This window comes from Aquarana catesbeiana, linkage group LG12 (genome assembly GCF_042186555.1).
Source record: "Aquarana catesbeiana isolate 2022-GZ linkage group LG12, ASM4218655v1, whole genome shotgun sequence".
NCBI classification, from domain to species: Eukaryota; Metazoa; Chordata; class Amphibia; order Anura; family Ranidae; genus Aquarana; species Aquarana catesbeiana.
Genome location: NC_133335.1, coordinates 126,709,914 through 126,724,923, shown reverse-complemented (window position 1 = coordinate 126,724,923; position 15,010 = coordinate 126,709,914). Strand labels below are relative to the sequence as shown.

Genomic DNA, 15,010 nt, shown 5'->3' with positions numbered 1-15,010 from the left:
AAGTAAATGTTAGATGATGCTAAACATTCTCCAGCCAGGAACTGAGACAGGCTCTGTCTGACTTGCTGCAGGTTCTAATGCACACTGTAAGAAGCTCACAGTGTGCAGTGAAATCAGAGTAATCAATTTCAGTAAAGAAGGGGAGCCTGTACAATTGTACAATTGTGTCTGAAGGTAGGACTGGATTCAGCTTTCACTGAAGGAAGCTTCCCTGACAAGCTTACATGATACTTATAAAGACCACCATAATCTTCTCATACATTTCTGTATATTGATACTTGATGTTTAGATTGAACAAGTCTAGTGAATTTAACTTGGTTCATGCAAAAATTTGTGACTACGATGTAAATACCAGAAAGTGCTGAAAGCTTTTTCTCAAAGTGTGATGAAGTGCACTTAAATTATAAAGGCCACATAACATTTATTTTCTGCTCTTTTGCATTTGCCATATATTTCCCACTCCTAGAAGCAAAGTTTTAGTTTTAGTTTTTCAGGCTGAAAACATTTTCAGCAAGTACAGGAAAATACCTGTTGATCCTACCGGAAATGCAATGTCTTTGTCACATCCTGTAAGCAGAAAATACAGCAAAACAATATTATCTTTCTTTTGTACATTTCTGACTTCATCAACTACCATGTATTTGAGATGAACAAAGGTAGACATGTTTGACAACCATGGCTCCCTCAATAGATACACTGGAGATATAAGTGTAGCCAAGGAAGGACAGGAAGTGTGTTACTTGCAGAATCAAGAATAAAAAAAAAAAAACGGGAAAAGCCTATACAATGAAAATACATGCAGCAACCAGATCTAAGGACAGGTAAGCTGCAATCTAATATTTTTGTTTTATTGTTTTTGGTTTAGATACATTTTAAGATTAGGGTGCAGAATTAATTTCAGGGAATGAAAAAGCAATATGAAGAAGACAGAACTCAGAACTGAGCACACCTCCCTGAAATAAGGACAAAGGGTAGCATTCAGGGCCAGACTGGGAATGAAAACCAGCCCTGGAAAACATTTCATAACAGCCCCATAGCATTATTATACCAGCCCAACAGCATAACTTTCTTGTTCATGAAAGGGAAACCCATGTATTTTTAAGCACATTTGAAGAGTGTATTATATATAGATAAGACAGATATGAAAGCACATAGGGCTTTATATATATATATATATATATAGAGATATATCTCTATATAGAGATATATCTCTATATAGATATATATAAAAGCAAATTCCAGTTAAAAGTGGTCAATCATCAAGGGACACACACCAGGAACTCGAAAGCGTGGGGGGGCGACTCTGTTGACCAGAGACCACCTTCCGCAGAAAGAATACACTAAGGTAAGGGGGCTTACTGATATAAGGGGGAACCTTTATATCAGATCAGTGCCCCCTTACATTATCGTATTCATGCCCCCCCTTACATCAGTGACCCCCCTCAGTTTGGCCTGGCGGCGCTGTCACTGACCTCCTGTCAGGTGCACCATGCAGGTCTCAGTCAGTTGGCTCCAGCTTGGTGGCCCTGGTTTTATTCTATAGTCTCCTCACCACAGTCCACACACGTCTGCTTCTCCCATGACCCCCATCCCGGCGGTGCTCCCATTCTTGACTCTTCTCCAGACTCCCTCAGAGACTGCAGGCATGATACAGGAAATGTCAGAGGTTGCGGACATGATACAAGAGATGGTTAGAGACTGAGGACATCATACCAAAGATGGTAAGAGAATGCAGACATGCTACAAGAGATGGTCAGAGACTGCAGACATGATACTGGAGATCAATGCAGCCTCACCAGTTCCCATCAAATGCAGCCTCACTGTGCCCATCAAATGCGGCCTCACTGTGCCCATCAAATGCAGCCTTATTGTGCCCATCAATTGCAGCCTCACTGTGCTCATCAATTGCAGCCTCACTGTGCCCTGTGAATTCAGCCTAACTGTGCCCGTGAATGCAGCCTCACTGTGCACATCATTGCAGCCTCACTGCCATGAATGTTGCCTCACTGCCCATCAATGCAGCATCACTGTGCCCATCAAATGCAGCTTTACTGTGCCCATAAATTCAGCCTCACCGTGCTCATCAATGCAGCCTCACTGTGCCCATCATTGCAGCCTCACTGTGCTCACCAATGCAGCCTCACTGTGCTCACCAATGCTGCCTCACTGTGCCCTTCATTGCAGCCTCACTGCTCATCAGTGCAGCATCACTGTGCCTATCAAATGCAGCTTTACTGTGCCCATGAATTCAGCCTCACTGTGCACACCATTGCAGCCTGTTTCCATGAATTCCACCTCACTGTGCCCACCATTGCATCCTCACTGTGCCCATGAATGCAGCATAACTGTGCCCACCATTGCATCCTCACTGTGCCCGTAAATGCAGCATCACTGTACCCACCATCGCAGCCTCACTGTGCCCATTAATTCAGCCTCACTGTGCCCACCATTGCAGCCTCACTGTGCCCGTGAATGCAGCATTACTGTGCCCACCATTGCAGCCTCACTGTGCCCGTGAATGCAGCATCACTGTGCCCACCATTGTAGCCTCACTGTGCCGTGAATGCAGCCTCACTGTGCCCACCATTGTAGCCTGTGCCGTGAATTCAGCCTCACTGTGTCCACCATTTCAGCCTGTGCCCGTGAATTCAGCCTCACTATGCCCACCATTGCAGCCTGTGCCCATGAATTCAGCCTCACTGTGCCCACCATTGCATCCTCACTATGCCCGTGAATGTAGCCTCACTGTGCCCACCATTGCATCCTCACTGTGCCTGTGAATGCAGCCTCACTGTGCCCACCATTGCATCCTCACTGTGCCAGTGAATGCATCTTCACTGTGCTCACCATGGCAGCCGCACTGTGCCCGAGCATTCAGCTTATGCCCGTAAATTCAGCCTCACTGTGCCCACCATTGCAGCCTGTGCCCGTGAAATCAGCCTCACTGTGCCCACCATTGCAACCTGTGCCCGTGAATTCAGCCTCACTGTGCCCACCATTGCATCCTCACTGTGCCCATGAATGCAGCCTTACTGTGCCCACCATTGCATCCTCACTGTGCCGCTGAATGCAGCCTCACTGTGCCCACCATTGCATCCTCACTGTGCCTGTGAATGCAGCCTCACTGTGCCCACCATTGCATCCTCACTGTGCCCGTGAATGCAGCATCACTGTGCCCACCATTGTAGCCTCACTGTGCCCACCATTGCAGCCTGTGCCCTTGAATTCAGCCTCACTGTGCCCACCATTGCAGCCTGTGCCCTTGAATTCAGCCTCACTGTGCCCACCATTGCAGCCTCATTGTGCCCGTGCATTCAGCCTGTGCCCGTGAATTCAGCCTCATGTGCCCACCATTGCAGGCTCACCATTGTAAGACACACTCACAGAGACAGCGGATATCTCCCGCGTTGTATCACGGAGCTGGGTCTGTGTTCGGTAGCCGCGCTGCTACAAAGTCCCGCCCCCTGGACCGGCTTGTATGATAGGTGGAACCTTCAATCTACTTTCACACGAGCCTAGGGGGAGCGGGACTTTGTAACAGCACGGCCGCCGAACACAGACCCAGCTCCGTTATACACAGGAGGAGAGAGAGAGGGAGCGGAGCGCTGCAGCTCAAAGCAGCCCCAGGGCAGGCGGCCTACCGGGAAATTTCCCGGTTTTCCGGTAGGCCAGTCCTGCCCTGGTAGCATTTCCTACAGCCTCTGCTCTAGGCACCTTTATTAAATTAAAATACACAGAGGTCTGAATATCATATTTGTTCTATAGCTCAAATCCTTCACATCACAACCCTTCCTTAACATTATAGCCCCCCCCTCCACCTTTACATCAGTGTCCTCTGTCCCTCTTTCACATTACACTCCCCTCCTTTACATCACAGTCTGCTTCACATCAGAGCCTCCCCTTTTCATCACAGTTCCCCTTTACATCACAGCCTTCCTTTTACATCAGCGTTCTCAGTCTCCCCTTCACATTACAGCTTCCCCCTTAACATCCATGTCCTCAGTCCCCTGTTGACATGACAGCCACCCATTACATCACAGCCCCCCTTAACAGGAGTGTCTTCAGTCCCCCCTAAACATCACACAGCCCCTTCACATCATATTTCCTCCTCCCCCTTTACAATTAATTCCCCCCTACAGTAGTGCCCTCAGCCCCCTTCACATCACCCCCCCCCCATACAACACAGTCTTCCCTTCACATCACAGTTCCCCCCATAAAATCCCAGCCCCTCCTTACATCACGGCATCCCCCTTACATCACAACCCCCCCTCAAAGCTTAAAGGAGTTGTAAACCCTCAAGGTTTTTCACCTTAATGCATTCTATGCATTAAGGTATAAAACTTCCTGACAAGAAAGTGCTCAGTACTTATGACTCGAGCATAAATAATTAAATTAAATTATTAACCAACAGTCCCCTTTTCATAAAAGGTGACAATCAGCGTAAAATGCCTGTGACAAAGGGTGAGAGGGAGGGGAGCTCGTTGTGCTGTCACCGCAACTCTGAGGAGAAGCTGCTGGACCATACGCTGCACACTGCTTCAAATTGGTCTGCATGGCTGTCATCCCAGAAGGTTGGTTTAGATGGTGTCAAGCGTGTGTGGTGACAACCAAGTGAGGAGTATAAAGACAAGTGTGTCTTGCCTACAGTCAAGCATGGTGGTGAAAGTGTCATGGTCTGGGACTGCATGAGTGCTACCGGCACTGGGGAGCTACAGTTCATTGAGGGAACTATGAATGCCAAGATGTACTGTGACATACTGAAACAGAGCATGATCCCCTCCCTTCGGAGACTGGGCCGCAGGGCAGTATTCCTAGATGATAATGACCCCAAACACACCTCCAAGACGACAACTACCTTGCTAAAGAGCTGAAGGTAAAGGCGATGGACTAGCCAAGCATGTCTCCAGACCTAAACCCTATTGAGCATTTGTGGGATATCCTCAAACAGAAGGTGGAGGAGCGCAAGGTCTCTAACATTCACCAGCTCCGTGATGTCATCATGGAGAAGAGGAAGAGGACTCTAGTGACAACCTGTGAAGCTCTGGTGACCTCCATGCCCAAGAGGGTTAAGGCAGTGCTGGAAAATAATGGTGGCCACACAAAATATTAACACGTTGTGCCCAATTTGGACATTTTCACTCAGGGGTATACTCACTTTTGTTGCCAATGGTTTAGACATTAATGGCTGTGTGTTGAGTTATTTTGAAGGAACAGCAAATTTACATTGTGATACAAGCTGTACACTCATTACTTTACATTGTAGCAAAGTGTAATTTCTTCAGTGTTGTCACGTGAAAAAATATAATAAAATATTTTAAAAAAATGTGAGGGGTGTACTTACTGTATAAATTATATATATATATATATAATAAAAATACATTAAAATCAGTATTAGTGCACATAAACAAAGCAAAATACCTTTAAAGTAGAACTATACTCGCCTCCACCCCAGCAATGCAGTGTTCAGGAACTCCCTCAGCAGCCACTGACATCTTCTCCAGGGCTCCTCTACATGGGATTGCAGGCTGCAATATTTCAAATAAAGACAAATAAACCAAATTTAAATGGAATAAACATGGCTGTGGAACTTTATTGGTTATATAATTAAAATAAATAATTACATTTTGTTACATTATCAAAGTATATAAACAAACAAGAAAGTGCTCAGTTCTTATGACTCAAGCATAAATAATTCAATTAAATTATTAACCAGTAGTCCCCTTTTCATAAAAGGTGACAATCCCCATAAAATGCCTGTGACAAAGGGGAGTTCGCTTTGCATTCGCCGCAACTCTGAGGAGAGGCTGCTGGAGATGCCCTTTTTATATCGAATTCCAGGATTTTGGGAAACTTCTGGAAAAGCCTAGAAGAGATACTTAAAAGGGGCAATAAAAACTCATAGCACAACTGAGGCAATACCTGTTGCTACTTTAAGACCATTGAACAAGCAGCCGCAAGTCCATGAAAAGCGGGTCCAAATGAATTGAGTCCCCTTTTTGTCATGGGATTGCAGGCTGCAATATTTCAAATAAAGACAAATACCCCAAATGTAAATGGAATAAATATGGCCATGACACAAAAATATCAAGGCTGATATCGGGCAGATGATTACCATCCTGCCTATAAAGGCCTGAAATACCTCCTTCCAATTCAAAATGACGAAAAGAGAAACCATTAATGACAGGCACAAATTTTTCGATGGTCCTGTTAAAGCGTCTCCTAGTCTTTTCGAAAGGCTTTAAATCGGGAGAATATCAGACTAACTGAGACTGACAATCTCAGAAAATGATTGTAGTATTGGGAAATGCAATCTTAAAATGCGGGAAAGTCATGTTTTATGATAAATAACAAATCTTACTTTTCCTATATCATTCCCTTCCAAATGGATTACTAAAATAGAAGAAACAGGTCAATGTTGGAATAATCGGGATAAATAAAAAGTAAAGATTGAACCATTGAAGACCTCATTATTCCTTTCCAAACAAACTGAAATTGGTCAGGATGCACGCAAAGGTGTTCAGTAAAACATTGTTGGGAAGCTTTTTTACAAGACCAGTAAAAAAAAGCTGTGTCAAACAATCCAAATGAATTTTTTGTTACCTGGAAAATCAATGAGACAATATACGGCTGATATACAAATTTAAACCTTTGTGAATCCCACCTACCAAACTTTTTTATAATAGAATCTTCAGAGCCCAATCTAGTAGCTTCTGTAGCTGCACCAATATAGAAGCAATGTTATGAAAATGTAAAATCCTGAAGACCTAATTTAGTAATGCATTTTTTGAAAACAGAATTAAATTGAAAATTCGTGACAGGAGAGTTATCTTCATGAATTAGAAAATTATCCGAACCAGGAGGTCTAATCTGAAGAAATTCAGAAGTCAATTTAATAGGGCAAATGCAAGGTTCAGCACAAGCTTGCAGATTGAGCCAGTGACCTTTTCGAAGTTGGACAGTTTTGAATTTCCTAATTAAAATAATTTCCACTACTGGGGGAATGAACTATATCATTAAAATATACAGTGGGGACGGAAAGTGTTCAGACCCCCTTACATGTTTCGGGCAGTGAGGAACGAGACTAACATGTTCCCATCTTGGATCGCTGCTCGCGAGCGCCCCTCTATACATATTTTTTTTTTTTAATTGTTCAATTACTCATCTAGTTTGTTTTTCTTTTTATGAAGCCTTGCTTTTCAAAACAGCCTTTGTTTTGGCTTTTTTTGCTGCATTAAGGATATCAGAGTTAGTACCGAGGAATAAGAAAGGTGGATCAGGATTACAGTGGGGACGGAAAGTATTCAGACCCCCTTCAATATTTCACTCTTTGTTATATTGCAGCCATTTGCTAAAATCATTTAAGTTCATTTTTTCCTCATTAATGTACACACAGCACCCCATATTGACAGAAAAACACAGAATTGTTTACATTTTTGCAGATTTATTAAAAAGAAAAACTGAAATATCACATGGTCCTAAGTATTCAGACCCTTTGCTGTGACACTCATATTTAACTCAGGTGCTGTCCATTTCTTCTGATCATCCTTGAGATGTTCTACACCTTCATTTGAGTCCAGCTGTGTTTGATTATAATGATTGGACTTGATTAGGAAAGCCACACACCTGTCTATATAAGACCTTACAGCTCACAGTGCATGTCAGAGCAAATGAGAATCATGAGGTCAAAAGGAACTGCCTGAAGAGCTCAGAGACAGCATTGTGGCAAGGCACAGATCTGGCCAAGGTTACAAAAACATTTCTGCTGCACTTAAGGTTCCTAAGAGCACGGTGGCCTCCATAATTCTTAAATGGAAGACGTTTGGGATGACTAGAACCCTTCCTAGAGCTGGCCGTCTGGCCAAACTGAGCTATCGGGGGAGAAAAGCCTTGGTGAGAGAGATAAAGAAGAACCCAAAGATCACTGTGGCTGAGCTCCAGAGATGCAATTGGGAGATGGGAGAAAGTTGTAGAAAGTCAACCATCCTTGCAGCCCCCCACCAGTCGGGGCTTTATGGCAGAGTGGCCCGACGGAAGCCTCTCCTCAGTGCAAGACACATGAAAGCCTGCATGGAGTTTGCTAAAAAAAACACCTGAAGAACTCCAAGGTGGTGAGAAATAAATTTTTTTGGTCTGATGAGACCAAGATAGAACTTTTTGGCCTTAATTCTAAGCGGTATGTGTGGAGAAAACCAGGCACTGCTCACCACCTGTCCAATACAGTCCCAACAGTGAAGCATCATGGTGGCAGCATCATGCTGTGGGGGTGTTTTTCAGACAGGACGACTGGTTGCCATCGAGGGAAAGATGAATGCTGCCAAGTACAGGGATATCCTGGACGAAAGCCTTCTCCAGAGTGCTCAGAACCTCAGACTGGGCCAAAGGTTTACCTTCCAACAAGACAATGACGGTAAGCACACAGCTTAAATAATGAAGGAGTGGCTTCACAACAACTCTGTGACTGTTCTTGAATGGCCCAGCCAGAGCCCTGACTTAAACCCAATTGAGCATCTCTGGAGAGGCCTAAAAATGGCTGTCCACCAATTTTACCATCCAATCTGATATAACTGGAGAGGATCTGCAAGGAGGAATGGCAGAGGATCCCCAAATCCAGGTGTGAAAAACTTGTTGCATCTTTCCCAAAAAGACTCATGGCTGTATTAGATCAAAAGGGTGCTTCTACCAAATACTGAGCAAAGGGTCTGAATACTTAGGACCATGTGATATTTCAGTTTTTCTTTTTTAATAAATCTGCAAAAATGTCAACAATTCTGTTTTGAAAAGCAAGGCTTCATAAAAAGAAAAACAAACTAGATGAGTAATTGAACAATTTAAAAAAAAAAATATGTATAGAGGGGTGCTCGCGAGCAGCGATCCAAGATGGGCACATGTTAGTCTCGCTCCTCACTGCCGAACATTCCTTTCTCTCCTCCACCTGGACACCCCTGTAGCCTTTAATGGGGAAGAAAAACATGAGCACCCGTGCGTCCAGCACTAAAACCGAGGGCCAGGCTCTGGAGGAACTCCTCTCTGGATGCCATCTTTCAGGCTCCAACCACATGCCTGGATCCCTCTCCGTTGCCTCTCTCCGAGGATATGGATCGCTCACCCCTGCTGTGTGACAGCCAAGAGAAGCCCACGGCTCCTCCGCAGCCTACCCTTTGTGATGCAGAGCTGCTTGCCTGCTTTAAAATCATGCTGCAGTATGAACTTTCAGCCACAACCTCCAAGCTGGCAGCACACCTTACTAAGGACATCTGTGAGTTGGGCTCCCGCACTAACGACTTGGAGAAGAAGATGGATGCCGCAGCTACAGTTTTGGAAAACCATGAGCAGGACCTGACTTATCTCTGCAAGGAACTAGAAGTAGCTCTCCTCCGCATGGAGGACTTGGAGAACAGGTCATGCAGAGGTAATTTGCGCTTCCGCGGTATCTCCTAGACCTCACCTCCACAGCCACAGCCCTTTTTCAGGAACTGGTCCCTGCCCGTCTGACTGAAAGCCTCGAATTTGATCGGATTCATTGAGCGCTGGGTCCAAAGCAGCAAGACGGGCCACCCCATGACATCGTGACCAAAACCAAATTTATTTTACAGACCCCTGCTTATACACAAAGAAATTGGCAAATAGATGGGTCTATATGTTTATTTATGTGGATGATATCCTGATTTGCTTTGAGCAAAAAGGGGATGAAGCAGAAATACTGGAAAAACTAAATCAGCACTTTGACACCAAAGACCTTGGCAACATAAAGAATTACCTCGGCATCCAGATCGAGAGAGAGGAAGATGGCAGCTTTCTTCTGATCCAAAGGCAAAAATACAAGAAATAATTTCAACATTTGGAATAGAAGACGCCAAACCAGTAAAGTCTCCCATGGAAACCAACTACCTAAAGGAGATGAATTGTCAAGATAATCCATTACCTACTAATACTCAATACAGGAAGGCAATAGGAAAATTGCTGTACCTTACCACTGCTACAAGGCCGGACATTGCAGCAACTGTTGGAATCCTATGCAGAAATTTTTCGATGGCAAGTAAAAAGAACTGGAATGCTGTAAAGCGAATCATTCTCTCCCTTAAAAGGGACTTTGCACTACAGTTAAAGTTACCAGCAAGTGATGAAAGCACCTTAGCGGAATAAGTGGATGCTGACTGGGCAGGAGATGCCAGTGACAGAAAATCTACCAGTGGCTACTTATTCTTTCTGTCAGGAGGTGCCATCAGTTGGACTAGTAAAAAGCAACTCTCTGTTACACTGTCATCTACTGAAGCTGAATATGTTGCTGCAGCACAGGCAAGCCAAGAAGTTATATGGCTGAGACAGCTATTAACAGACTTGGGTCAACCACAGAAATCTATGAGGACAATCAAGGATGCATTGTACTTGCGCACATGGAAGGAGTTAATTCAAGAACCAAGCACATTGATGTGAAGTTTCACTTTCTTAGGGATCTTCAAGAGCAAGGTCTTCTTGAGTTACTTTATTGCCCAACCAAGGATATGACAGCAGATATCCTTACAAAGCCCCTGACTGCTGAAAGACATTTAGGGCTTACAAAGAAGATGGGTTTAACAGACTAAGCCTTAGTTGTTGAGAAGGGGTGTTGGAGATACAACAACGTTCCGCTTAGCCTATTGACTGCAGTTCAAAAACAGGATACTAGATGTCGCTAATGCTCAGTGATATGATATGCTATGCATTTTTCTATGATATGTTCTATTTCCTATACATAGTGTTGTACTTGTTGGTTTCTTTTTCCTGTCTGTGTTCTTTTTACTATGTGAGGTGGCATCTTTACTCGTGTGGTTATGTTACAATAAAGAAGCCAGTTCCTGTTACTCCACAACGTCTGATCTGAATTGACTCCGCCGCACCCAGTAATCATAATCTGCAACATTTGAAACCTTCCTGAAATTAGTTTTTGCAGGTTGGAATGTCTGTGTACAGGACACCAGGGCCGGGTCCTGGAAGGCTGCTATATTTCCCCTCTGTTTGGACTGTAGTCCCTTTAAGGGAAAAACAGGGTTACCTCACTGGCCAGAGGAAATTGGTTTAAAAAAGACAGGAAGCTGTAGGTACAGTGTGGACGAGTATAGAAGAGACTGGGGACTGTGGATTTGTGTTCAGCTGTGAGGCTGCATGTCAGTATCCTACCTGGAAACCTGTTGGCAGGGGAAATTACCCCCTGCAAAAGTTGGGACCTGTTTAACTGTGATGGCAGTTCAGAACTCTTCAAGTCGGTGAGACTGTTATCTCCTGTGTTATTTTGCTGCCGTGAAGCTGTTTAAGTTAATAAACATTACTTTGATTGCAAAGCCTGCGTCCTGCGATCTGGCTGATTCCCCGAACATTGCAGTGTATATAAATGGTTTCAGCAAAATCCTGAAGTATGCAAATTGTTGTTGAATTTGAGTTATAGCTGATGTTGTTATAATTTGTGTGTTGACTTTACTGCCAATTATTAAAATAATACCTTGTGAAGTTTCTACCTCTTTGGAGGACCAAAGATTTCAAGTGGGCGGAAGATGTAGCCAGGTGCTGGCGAACTTTGCCTGTGTCATCGTGGAACATTCTGTAACATCAGCTTCAGTGAGCCTGTTTCCCTCTAGTGCTCAGCCTGGACACTGTCATCATCACCTGAATGCAGAGCAAGCAGAGACCACAGCTGAGAGCAAGGGATAGTAGGGTACGTGGTACGAGGAGCAAGGATTTGCATTTGAGCCAGACTGCTGCAGACTACAAATTCCAGCCATCTGGGAGAGAGAAAAGAATGCTGGGTGAGGCCATAAATAGCCTTGTCTGGGGAGGAGTCGTTCTCTTGGGACCACGGCCTTCAGCTGAGAGTAGGAACCCGATCACTCTGGGAGATGGGAGCAGGCGCCGCGGCCTAGGCGGCATGCAGAGTCTCCATCAAATGAGTGAGCAGATCCAGCATTGCCAGCTCCCTGTCGGCCGAGTGACTGTCGGGGGTCACTCTCATCATTACCAGTACAGACCCAGCTGAATCCCAGCATTGCTAGGTGCACAGCCAGGCACCCTTCACTGGTTGCAGATTCTTCAAGAGCCTGTTCCGGAACAACCTGTGTATTGTCTTGTTGAGTATCTGTATATTGTCTTGTTGAGTATTAGTGTCAGGAAGCTAGTTGTTAGGTATTTTGGACAGAGCTCTACAAGGCTATGGCCTGGCCGCACCTAGGAATATGCTGTCCAGTTCTAGGCACCAGTCCTCAGGAAGGATGTACTGGAAATGGAGCGAGTACAAAGAAGGGCAACAAAGCTAATAAAGGGTCTGCAGGATATTAGTTATGAGGAAAGTTTGCGAGCACTGAACTTATTCTCTCTGGAGAAGAGACACTTGAGAGGGGATAAGATTTCAATATACAAATACCATACTGGTGACCCCACAATAGGGATAAAACTTTTTCACGGAAGGGAGTTTAACAAGACTCATGACCACTCATTAAAATTAAAAGAAAAGAGGTTTAACCTTAAATTACGTAGAGGGACCTTTACTGTAAGAGCGGAAAGGCTGTGGAATTCCCTTCCACAGGCGGTGGTCTCAGCGAGGGGCATCGATTGTTTCAAGAAACTATTGGATAAGCACCTGAACGGCCGCAACATACAGGGGTATACAATGTAATACTGACATATAATCACACACAGGTTGGACTTGATGGACTTGTGTCTTTTTTCGACCTCACCTACTATGTAACTATGTAACTATATGTATAATCCCCAATCGTCATTAAATTAGTAGGTAGGATGCCAGGTGGGTTTGGAGATGCAACTCGGTGTACATCTTGCGGCATGTATGCGTTCCTTGTTCATCCGCTCGAGGGCGAATACTGCTGTGCAAAATATAAGCACATTATTTCCCTGGTTTACCTTGTTGCCCAGGTTCTGAATCTGGGGAAGCAACTGTCATCACTGAAAAGTCCTTCCATACTAAAGGAGAGCCAGGAACGTACACGGCAGGTGCCGGCAGGAACCAGCACAGAGGCGGGTGGAGACAAAGAGGTGCAGGCACTAGGAAAAAGTAGATGGATGACAGTCAGGAAGTGTAGAGGGGGAAGTGCCAGGGAGGCCGATACAGGGCTGGGAGCATTCCAATAAGTACGCTCCATTGAGTGACATTGGTGAATCCAGTCAGGGACCAGCACTGCTGGAGCTAAGGGACTCTCCTAGCTGCCGGGGGAAGAACTCCTCCAGTGAGAGTGGGGGAGGGGGGAGCGAAGGGAAAGGAAAGACAGATTCTGGTGGTAAGGGACTCAATTCTTAGAAGGACAGAGAGGGCAATCTGTAACAAAGACCTGAAGCACCGAACTGTATGTTGTCTACCGGGCGCTTGGGTTTGGCACATCACAGATCTGGTGGACAGATTACTGGGAGGGGCTAGGGAAGACCCAGCTGTCGTGGTGCACATTGGCACCCATGACAAAGTCAGAGGCAGATGGAGTGTCCTAAAGAATGATTTTAGGGACTTGGGAGCTAAATTGAGGAAAAGGACCTCCATGGTAGAATTCTGAGGACTACTACCGGTACATCGAGCCACATGAGAAAGGCAGAGGGAGATTAGACAAGTAAACAAGTGGCTGAGGAGCTGGTGTAGTAAGGAGGGGTTTGGGTTCCTGGAGGACTGGGCCAACTTCTCAGTTGATCACCAGTACTATAGAAGGGACGGACTGCACCTAAATGAGGAGGGTGCAGATCAGCATGGAGTAACGATGACCAAGAAATTAGAGGGGTTTTTAAACTAGGCGACAAGGGGAGGGCCCAGAGGTAGAGATAGTCAGCGCGGAACATATTCCAGAGGGTAGTATTAGGGGCATTAGTGGCAGGTTGACTAAAGCACATAAACCCAAGGTAAGTATAGTAACAAGTCCTAGTTGCAATCTCAGAGCACCCAATAAGAGGATAGTATGCGACCGGTCTAAACTACGTGGCATAGTTCAATCTCTGTATTTGCGGACGATACTAAGCTAAGCAGGGCAATAACTTCTCCACAGGATGTGGCAACCTTGCAAAAAGATCTGAACAAATTAATGGGGTGGGCAACTACATGGCAAATGAGGTTTAATGTAGAAAAATGTAAAATAATACATTTGGGTGGCAAAAATATGAATGCAATCTATACACTGGGGGGAGAACCTCTAGGCGAATCTAGGATGGAAAAGGACCTGGGGGTCCTAGTAGATGATAGATTCAGCAATGGCATGCAATGCCAAGCTGCTGTTAACAAAGCAAACAGAATATTAGCATGCATTAAAAAGGGGATCAACTCCAGAGATAAAACGATAATTCTCCCGCTCTACAAGACTCTGGTCTGCCCGCACCTGGAGTATGCTGTCCAGTTCTGGGCACCAGTCCTTAGGAAGGATGTACTGGAAATGGAGCGAGTACAAAGAAGGGCAACTAAGCCAATAAAGGGTCTGGAGGATATTAGTTATGAGGAAAGGTTGCGAGCACTGAACTTATTCTCTCTGGAGAAGAGACCCTTGAGAGGGGATATGATTTCAATTTATAAATACCGTAATGGTGACCCCACAATAGGGATAAAACTTTTTCGCGGAAGGGAGTTTAACCGCTTGGCAACTGCCGCATGTACATATACGTCGACACAATGGCACGGACAGGCAAATGGGTGTACAGGTAAGTCCCTTTAAATTTCATCGTATGCGTGCCGCCGGCGTGATCGCGGGTCCCACGGACTCGATGTCCGCGGGGATACCCGTGATCGTCTCACGGAGAGGAAGAACGGGGAAATGCTGATGTAAACAAGCATTTCCCTGTTCTGCCTAGTGACACTGATCACAGCTCCCTGTAATCGGGAACAGTGATCAGTGTCATGTCACACATAGTCCCTCCCCCCCCACAGTTAGAATCACTCCCTAGGACACACTTAACCTCTAAAGCGCCACCTAGTGGTTAACCCCTTCACTGCCAGTCACATTTACACAGTAATCAATGCATTTTTAATCGCACTGATCGCTGTATAAATGTGAATGGT

General features: G+C 45.1%; 1 protein-coding gene across 1 annotated transcript in view; it reads left to right on the top strand.

Moving 5' to 3' along the window:
* Positions 1-15,010, top strand: part of STAC2 (SH3 and cysteine rich domain 2) — a 1,070,413-nt gene that overhangs the window by 571,861 nt on the left and 483,542 nt on the right. The gene's annotated exons all lie outside the window — the stretch shown is intronic.